Source organism: Pezoporus flaviventris, unplaced genomic scaffold (genome assembly GCF_033815535.1).
Source record: "Pezoporus flaviventris isolate CSIRO_AGI_PZ_B2104156 unplaced genomic scaffold, CSIRO_AGI_Pfla_v1 ptg000036l, whole genome shotgun sequence".
Taxonomy (NCBI): domain Eukaryota; kingdom Metazoa; phylum Chordata; class Aves; order Psittaciformes; family Psittacidae; genus Pezoporus; species Pezoporus flaviventris.
The window spans coordinates 8,541,648-8,550,406 of record NW_026892584.1 but is presented as its reverse complement, the minus strand read 5'-3'; positions in this window follow the sequence as shown (position 1 = coordinate 8,550,406).

The following is an 8,759-nucleotide window of genomic DNA, read 5'->3' as shown; positions in this document are numbered from 1 at the left end:
CCCCTATGTGATATGTTGTTAAGGCAGCCATCAGCATCTCAGTGAATGAAATGGTGATTTGAGAAGTATGCAGTGCCCGAAAGAATCATACAATTGTTATGTTTGAAAACTAGAATGGGAGATGGCAAAACAGATGATATGGGAGTAATTACTGCTAAGCCTCTGAAGAACAATTAGCAGTTTCTTTAAATAAGTTTTCATGTTATGATTGACATTGAAACTGAATGAATCAATTTGTAAATCCATATTACAGTGATCTAATATGTTATTGAGAAAGATGAAAGATGATACTTCACAAAGTCTGTGGAAAAACTATACAGTGCTGAGAAAAACCTACCAATTTATCACTTTGCAAATTGCCTTGCTTTTGTTCTTTATTTGTATTTAATCTGCTTAGCTACTATTTAAATTAGATTTCAGAGGAGTCTGTAATTAAGAAGTGGGATATAATTCATAATTTGTAGAGGTCACATATCTTAGGTATCTAAATAATAGAAGTTATTTATAACGATATTCTATATCAACCTTAGAGAGTTCCAACCATTAATCAGTAACGATGGAGAGATGACAATGTATAAAACTGAATCAGGTATAATAGGATTGCAGTTTGATTAATATCAGGATATAACTTGCTGAAATACATATTTCTCTTTCATTGTGTGGTTACTTGCTTCACTGATTAAAAGGAAGTCTATTTCAGGTGGGTTCTATTATGAATAGGAACAAATTTGTATATGTTTAAAGGTAGATGGAATAGACCTACAAAAGGAAGTCTCAAATAAGAAAGAATATATTTTTGAAAGGTACTACAGCAATAAATGAAGGTTTCATTTTTAAAAATGTCTATAAAATGATTACGTTCGCTTGACATCTTTTTCGTACAAATTGAGTCTGTATTGCTTATCAATTTCAACATGTGTATTTTAGAAAGCAGAATGAAAAGGTGTGACACATATATCAGCATTAAATTACTGAACTATATTTTGTACCCTGCTGACCTTTTTAGTGGCAAAGTAAGCTGAGGCACTGAGCCTATTTTGGTCTTCTCTGTGGAAGTCCACCTACACAGGCTCTAGAGGTGAAGAAGACATGAAGGTTGGAAAAGGCATCTTTTCTTCAATACCTTAACTCAGTCCAGAGCCAAGAGTTCTCAAGAGTTTGCAGAAGGCTCTATGTTTTGAAAGCTACCTGTGCTATTTTGAATTATTAGAAATTGCTCTCCAGTTTGTGCAACAATGAACTGGGTCGCAGTTTTGTTGTGTGTGATTATTTATTTATTTTCCTCCTTAAACCAGGCAAAATGAAGTTTTATTTCTATCTCACCCTGTTTTGGGCTAGGAGGAAGATACAATCAGGTGAAGATATGCAGGCGGGTATTTATGGAACCCTGCAATATTTGGGGATGGGGAAAAGATGAGCGATACCTCTTGGATTTTTTTTTGTTTCCGATTTTGTTTAACGTATGCCTTTCTGTTACTATAGCTACTGGCTCTGTCATGCTCACAGACGGATGCTTTATCACATTGCCTTTAGAAACAGACTGATTGCTGTTGCCAACCATCAAAGCCAGGAGTGGATGGGATACAGATATGTAGCAGGATACTGGAAAACTGGGGAAGGACCTGAATCCAGTGTATGAAAAGGCAAAACCAAAGTGGAGGATTGGCAAGAGGGCACACTTGCTAGGGTTGTAACAGAAAGCAGGAAGAAACTGGAAAGAAAACCTGCCATAAGGTACGTACACTTAATATTACCAGAAAAATCAAATAGCCTGGTTAACCCTCAGTTACCTCCTTCTGGAGACAAGCAGGTAACCGAAATCTTAGGTTCTCCTGCAAGGAGGTCCTTGAAAGATGGTCTGGGAGACCACGGTGGGAAGTGATTGTTCTGACTGGCAAAGGATTATTTAAGAAGAGGGCTGAGACCTTGGTGAGTTACAAGCTTGCTTGGAAAATAATGCCTCTGGAAAGACATGGCAGAAGATGCTAAAATTGAATCTTGTCTGGAGTTTTGTGTGGGTATAGGTATTAAAGGGATGCCAGGGTGAAGTTTGGCGTCTTGCAAAGCAAGCAAGGAAAAAAATTCAGGAGGAGCCTGGACATTGAATTCTTTAGAATGTAATGAGGATTAATGGGAATATGTGACATTCTGCTTACCCTGAGTGAGGTATGCAGTTGGAGGAAAAAAAAAAAAAAAAAAGCAAATATGGTAACAGAGCTGCTGGAAAAGGATAATGCCAGTCATGGCCTATTATACAGAATAGGGGACCCAAGGTGGGGAAAAAAGCTTTGATGGGAATACAGAAGTGAGGTACCTTATGTTAGTAGAGTGCATAGTCATTGAGGAAACCTCAGAGAATCCAACAGTTTGATTTAAAATGTCAAAGCTTTTATTGTTACAGGTCAGAGATGTTCATCTTTCCATTTGTCTCGTTTCTTAGAAAAGGGTCTCCCCTTCATACTCAGATGCCCATGGCCATGGGATGACAGTGACCCCATTTGTGTTCATAAACAAGGAACACCACATGTCTGCTTTAAAACAAACCAAATGTTGATACTCACATGTACATAAACGTTGAAGAACTGAGGGTTTCTCAGTGCTGCCAGGCCTACAGTGTTCTTTGCCAAAAAGTAAGAAAAAACCTCTTAACTGTTCATTATAAAAATCTTAGTTAATTTTCTGGAAATGATCCTGTAAGTGACTTGGCATGTAGTTGTTCTTCTGTGTTTCTCCCTTCTACAAATATCTTCAACACTGTGCAGACATTTAACTATTGCCGCTTGTGTTTAGAATGCTAAGGCATTGAGTCGTGACAAAATTATGATTATTTGTTATTTAATTATTGATTACAAAATAAACCTTAGTACAAGGATTCTAGGTGTTAGGTATGTAAATTATTGGGACTTGGTGAAATGCAAACGAGAGAAAATGAAGAGAAGCAGTGACAGGATTTTGTTAAATATAGCAATCATAAAAGCTGGTGTGACAGAAAATTGTAAATTGACATAGTCATTCGGAAATGTATTCATTTATTTTTGCTTTTGCATGAATCTTTGTGCATTTCAGGGAAAAAGCTTGACTTGATTCCTGAAATATAAATCTTTTGGGCAATAGGATATTCAGGTGAGAAAGGTAATTGGATATATTCAGATATTAGCATCTGAAAGGTAAAATCAGTAGGATATCTTAAAAAATGAAGGAGATCTGTAAGAAAAATAGAACTGTTTTGAACCTATCTTCTGGATTCTACAAAATAAGACTTTCAGCATGAAAATACTTTTAAATACTGACAGTGATTTGGAAAAGAAAACCTTTTAACTAAAGATAATTACCATTTTTCTTACTCCTGGGAGAGTTCAGCAGGTTCTGGAAGGAGAAGTTTGGATTTGTTACACAGCACGACTGTTGCCTCCTCAGTGTAATTTTCCCATCTGTTTTGCCCAACAGTTTTACAGTCTTGGCTGATCCATGTGTGCATTCATCAGTCAGATCATACTGCATAGAGTTTCAGTGAGCCTGAAAACTATTCTTGTACAATACCTGCCACGCTCCATATCTTCCTCAGAGGAACTGTGGATACAGTTTGAAGTTGTTCATATTCTTTCCAGTGGCCAGGATAATGAATAATAACTTTTTCCGTATTTGGAATTCCCTCGCAATAGAATTACTATTATTTAATCCTTCTTACTTTATGAACTATATTTATCTTCTGGTAGTCATAGAATTCTACTGTCTGACACTATTCCCATGGAAATTTAGGGAAACATCTCAATCTATTGCAAAGAAAACAGGGTCTAAAAATCTTACTTTGGCTAAAATTTGCCATCACTTACTTTCCCAATGGCATAAATTGCCCTGTGCACAGAATGCAAAAGATGTTTCATTTAACGTCAATGCTTATAAAAAGATAGAACACAATCTACTGGTGACAATACCTTTCCTGTTCTAGTCAAGATTTATTTGGCATTGCAAGCAGTACTTATTAATCCTGCCCTGGAAAGTATTTATGCTGGAAGTAGGTGATATCTTGATGATATGGTTTGCCTAACTTTTGCACTCTCGTGAGTCTTACCTTTGCTTGTGTCTAGCTCTTCTGACTTCTGTGGGTTGTGGGGTTCAATTGAAAGCATTCCAGATCAGAAAGGAGCATGTGCTCTGTATTTAGTCACGTCATTAGTAGTACCATTCTGCAAGTTGCTTATCTTTCTTAACTACACAAAGGATTGTCCTTCCTCTTGTAAATAACAGGGAACTTTTAATTAAAATGCATGCCAAGTATTCTTTCTGTAAGCTAGATAGCCACTTGATATTGGTGCTATTTAGTAGATAGCAGGTGATGACAATTTTTGATGTCCACCTATTTCTGAAAACCTTAACATTTTGAATCAGTTTTTTGTTTTCAAAGAAACCTAGGTGAAAAGGGATCTTGTGAGATCATCTCTTCATAGCTCCTGATCTGAGATAAAATAAGTATACTTAGAATCTAACAGAAGTTTTGTGTGGACTAGCCTTTAGAAATTGGTGATGAAGGGATTAAATACCATGGCATTTCTACTTACTTCCTGTTTTAGTGCTACTTAAATTTAGGAAAATTTTTATGTAGTATCTATCTTCAACTTTATCTTGGCATAAATCAAGCTGATATCTACTCATCCTGAAATAGATAAATACAGAATAAAATTGATGGGTATGTATTAAAACCCATCATCAACTATATTTTCATTTTGAAAGAATACAGTAATCATCTTTTTGTTACATTGTTTGCTTTCCCTACTAAGTAAGGTAATATTTAGTTTTCTTTGACTTGAGTATTTTTAATTTGCCCTCTTCTTTTTGTAAACAATTTTTGGACCTCAGACTGGAAAACAAAATGTCTTTCTGTATATTGGATCACTTTCTACAAGTGTTCCTTCATCCTACAGCATGACACTGACTCTAGCTTTGCATGATCATTTTTTGTTTTTTCAGGTTACTGAAGTGTTCTCTTGATGTCCCGAATATTTTTATTCTGCACTGACATACTGACATTAGGTAATCAATTACATATATTGTCTTTTGTTCTTTATAATTCCTTTCAAAGAGAAGCTACCCAGGTATGTCCTAAGTGGCTGAAGTCTACCATTTTTGAGGGTTCACACTTGCAGCATGTTTTGGGACCTCAGCATGTCTCCTTGAGTTACCCAGGGACAAAGGAATCTATTATTCTCATTGTGCTACTTGTGGAATCATTAATACCATCCTCTTGAGATGGCTTTTACCCATGCTGTTTGAAAGTTCAACAGTGAAAGCTGTTTTCCCTAATTTGAGCAAATACACCATAGTTATTCCTTTGTGAAGTTCCCCCCAAAAATTTTTTAATCTGAAAAAATATTGCAGTTTTGGAGAAATGGCATCAGAAAATTTCCTGGAATGTGGATTTGCCTAATTTCTCCAAGATGCCTTTCATATCTCCCTTATTGCCTGATCAACATATTCTTCTATCTTGATTTCTGGTCTCTTAAGCCCTTGCTACTGCTAGATGGGAATCTCACTGCACAATCTTGAAGAACAATTCAGTTGCACAACCTGTATTTTGAGTGTAAACAGAAAAAGAATTGGGCAAATAGCTTTGAAATTGTATTGCAAGTTAAATTGTCTCACTGTGAAACCTTTTGATATTTTAATTCTCAGCTGTTGTGAGCAGAGTTGGTAAATTAGGCTAAAAGGCATATTACATATTTCATGTTATGGATTATGAGCCTTCTTAACTGGGATTTAATAATTCAGATTCATTGCTTCTCAAAGGTTCTGCCTCTGTCTGGCCTTGCACCTTTTATAGCTTGTGCTTGTTCTTTATAAAATGTACAGGCCATGATGAAAAAGTCATAACTAGCATATATATGCTTTTCTATGCTTTATGTCTCACTACAGTTTCCTGAAACAGCAGCAGCTTTTGACCTCGAATACCATCAAATTCAATTATATTCAATTCTCTGAAAAATAGGAATTAGATCATTAGAGTACACAGCAGCCTGAAATCCAGCTGTGATTCTGTAACCTCCTGAATACGGGATCTAATTGTGACTGATGGAAATTATACATCAGAGGGTTTTTTTTTGTTGTTGTTGGAGATTCTTATATAGCATCTAATTTCCAGATTCCTATTCTATGTTTTCTTGAAAACTTATAGCATATGAAAGATTGAAAAAGTACAGGAAAACACGTGGATCTGAATGGGACAGGGGGTGGTGATGTGTGTGGTAAAAAGGAAAAAAAAAGAAATGAGAAGGATTGGATGCTGGCACTGACAGGGTGAAGCTGTGTTGTAAAGGCTGAAGAGAAAAAAAAGAGATGAGGTAGAAAGGATGTTCGTATCAGTTGTTTTATTTTATTCTGGAAATAGCAAAGTGTAGATACAGATTTTGGTATACTTTAAAATATATCACTGTTCTCCCAAGGCAGAAGAAACTTAATGAGGTCATCCAAAACAGTGCTCCCAGGGAATGCAGACAGAGCAAGTAACACTAGTTAATGCACTCATATAAAGCTGCCAAATGTGGGTTCACACTTGCAGTATTCAGAGACCTCAGCACGTCTCCTTGAACTACCCAGTTATCAACAAAGGGAGCCTCAAATCTCCTTGTTTTATTAGACCTTTAATCAAGTTGAATACCATATTTCACTTCCTTTAGCTGAATTCCTGATATTGTGGCCTGAAACTCCTAATTTAACCCCAAATAGCTTTTTCCAGTGCCTCTAGAAAGCAATGAATGCTATGCAATAGAAAATAGAAGTATCTGAGGTCAGCCAGGGAGGACTGGAACCAGAGCTTGAGCACTAGCTGTATGGGGGGAAGGGACGCAGACGGACGACACCAAAACCAAAACCAGAAGAATCTGGTAATCTTACTAATGATTGATGCCTAGAGGCAGTCTTCCACCAGGGCTTTAAATCACAGACCTACCTCTGGATGAGCCCAACACAAAACAGGTTGTGAACTTCGATGAATTTAAAGTAAGTTTTCATCTTGGTTTTAATTTTAGAATAGAGTTCTGCAAATTACTGTAATAAAACATGCTTTTTCAATAGTGCATTTATCTGAAATTAACATGTGTATGTGATAACATGTAATGCTGCAGGCATGATACATCAAGATTTGGTCATACAAGGGTGATAAATTGAAAGAGAGAGCTTCTAACTTGATGTAATGAAAGTATTTTCACCACAAGAACGTGGGAATAAATTGCTAAGAGAGACTGTGGAATTTTCATCCTTGGAGGTTTTCAGATCCTTATCTGGACAAAGGCCTGGGCCACCTGGTCTAAAATCAATGCTGACCCTGCAGGAGGTTTGAACTAGATGACCACTCTCTTTCACTGCAAGAACTGAGTAGAATCAATGAAATACGAGCTCAGTTCAAAACAAACAGAAGGAGGTGATTCAGGTAAGATGAGTATTAGGGACATTTTGCTAGTGGTTATTTTGGATGATAGAAGTTATATGGGTTCTAGTCTGGACAGGTTCACTGAAGAGATCCATTAGGGGTTACATATGGAAACAATATCTTGTTCAAGAGCTTTCTTAGCTCACAGCTTCTGAAGGCAAGCACCAGATGTAGATACTAGAGTTAATGAAGATGCTTGGGCGTTGCATATGATTGTCTGGCTCTTGTGTCCTTTCCTGGCACCTGCTCTTACTGAGATCTGAGACAGAGATAAACATTTAATTTGACCTGGTACAGATACTTTTAGGAGCTGAAATCCACAACACCATAATGTTTATTCAATTAAGCTACTATTCACTATAAGTGGAGAACCCTATCTTGCCACAGTGGTCTAGTGGTCATAGGGTAGTGGAGTTACAAGCTAACTTCAATGAGTTCATGCAGCTGACAGAGCATGAAAGACTTGCTTCATAGCATCTTTGCTATGAGATAGTTTGTCTTATCTCTTCTGCACAGATCTAAATACGCAATGACACTAAGGAACTTTTATTTGATTCGCTTCATAATTGCATGAGAACTGCCCTTATTGCAGGTTCTGTGATAACACACATCTAATCACAACATTACCAGAACGACTCAAAATTGTTGGGGTTTTAAAGAAAAGCAGCACAAAAGTTTTAATTTTAGAAGTTTTTACAAAAATTTTGACTCTAGGATAAAGGACTGGAAGAGAATCCTGCTTTTTAATTGTGCATAAACTAAAATTCTGGGAATTGTTGGAAGATGATGATATCGAAGAATTTTTGATGGTGCCATGTCAGGGAAATTAGTCCACAGAACTTAGCAGTACATCTGCAGGTGGAAGACTCTGCTGGACTTTAACAAAACCCTCACCAAGCTCTTGATTTTAATCCCATGCTTTCTTACGTGCAATTGAAATCAAACCTCTTTTGAACATGTAGCCTGTAAGGTGTCCCATAATAATGATCAGTCTTAGTGTAGTAGTGTCACCTTCTCCAACAGTGGCCAAAAAAGGAGAGCCACACAGTGCCAGCCTGCGTGTTGTCTGAAACTCCTGTGAAATAGACCAAAGTCCTCTCTCTTCCCATTGCTGCTGTTTTTCTTGCCTCCTAATTTCTTCTGATGATGCCTTTCAGTTATTTAGAAGGAAAAGTATACAAGTATTATTTTCATTGTACTGCAGCACTCTTCCCCCTTACACCCTCCCTACTGCATGGGTTCTCAGTCTCCTGCACAGCCATGCCCTCAGTTGTTCTCTATTTTCTGTTACTCTTGTGCTCTAGTCAAGCTCATCTGTCCTTTCCCACCCCTCCTT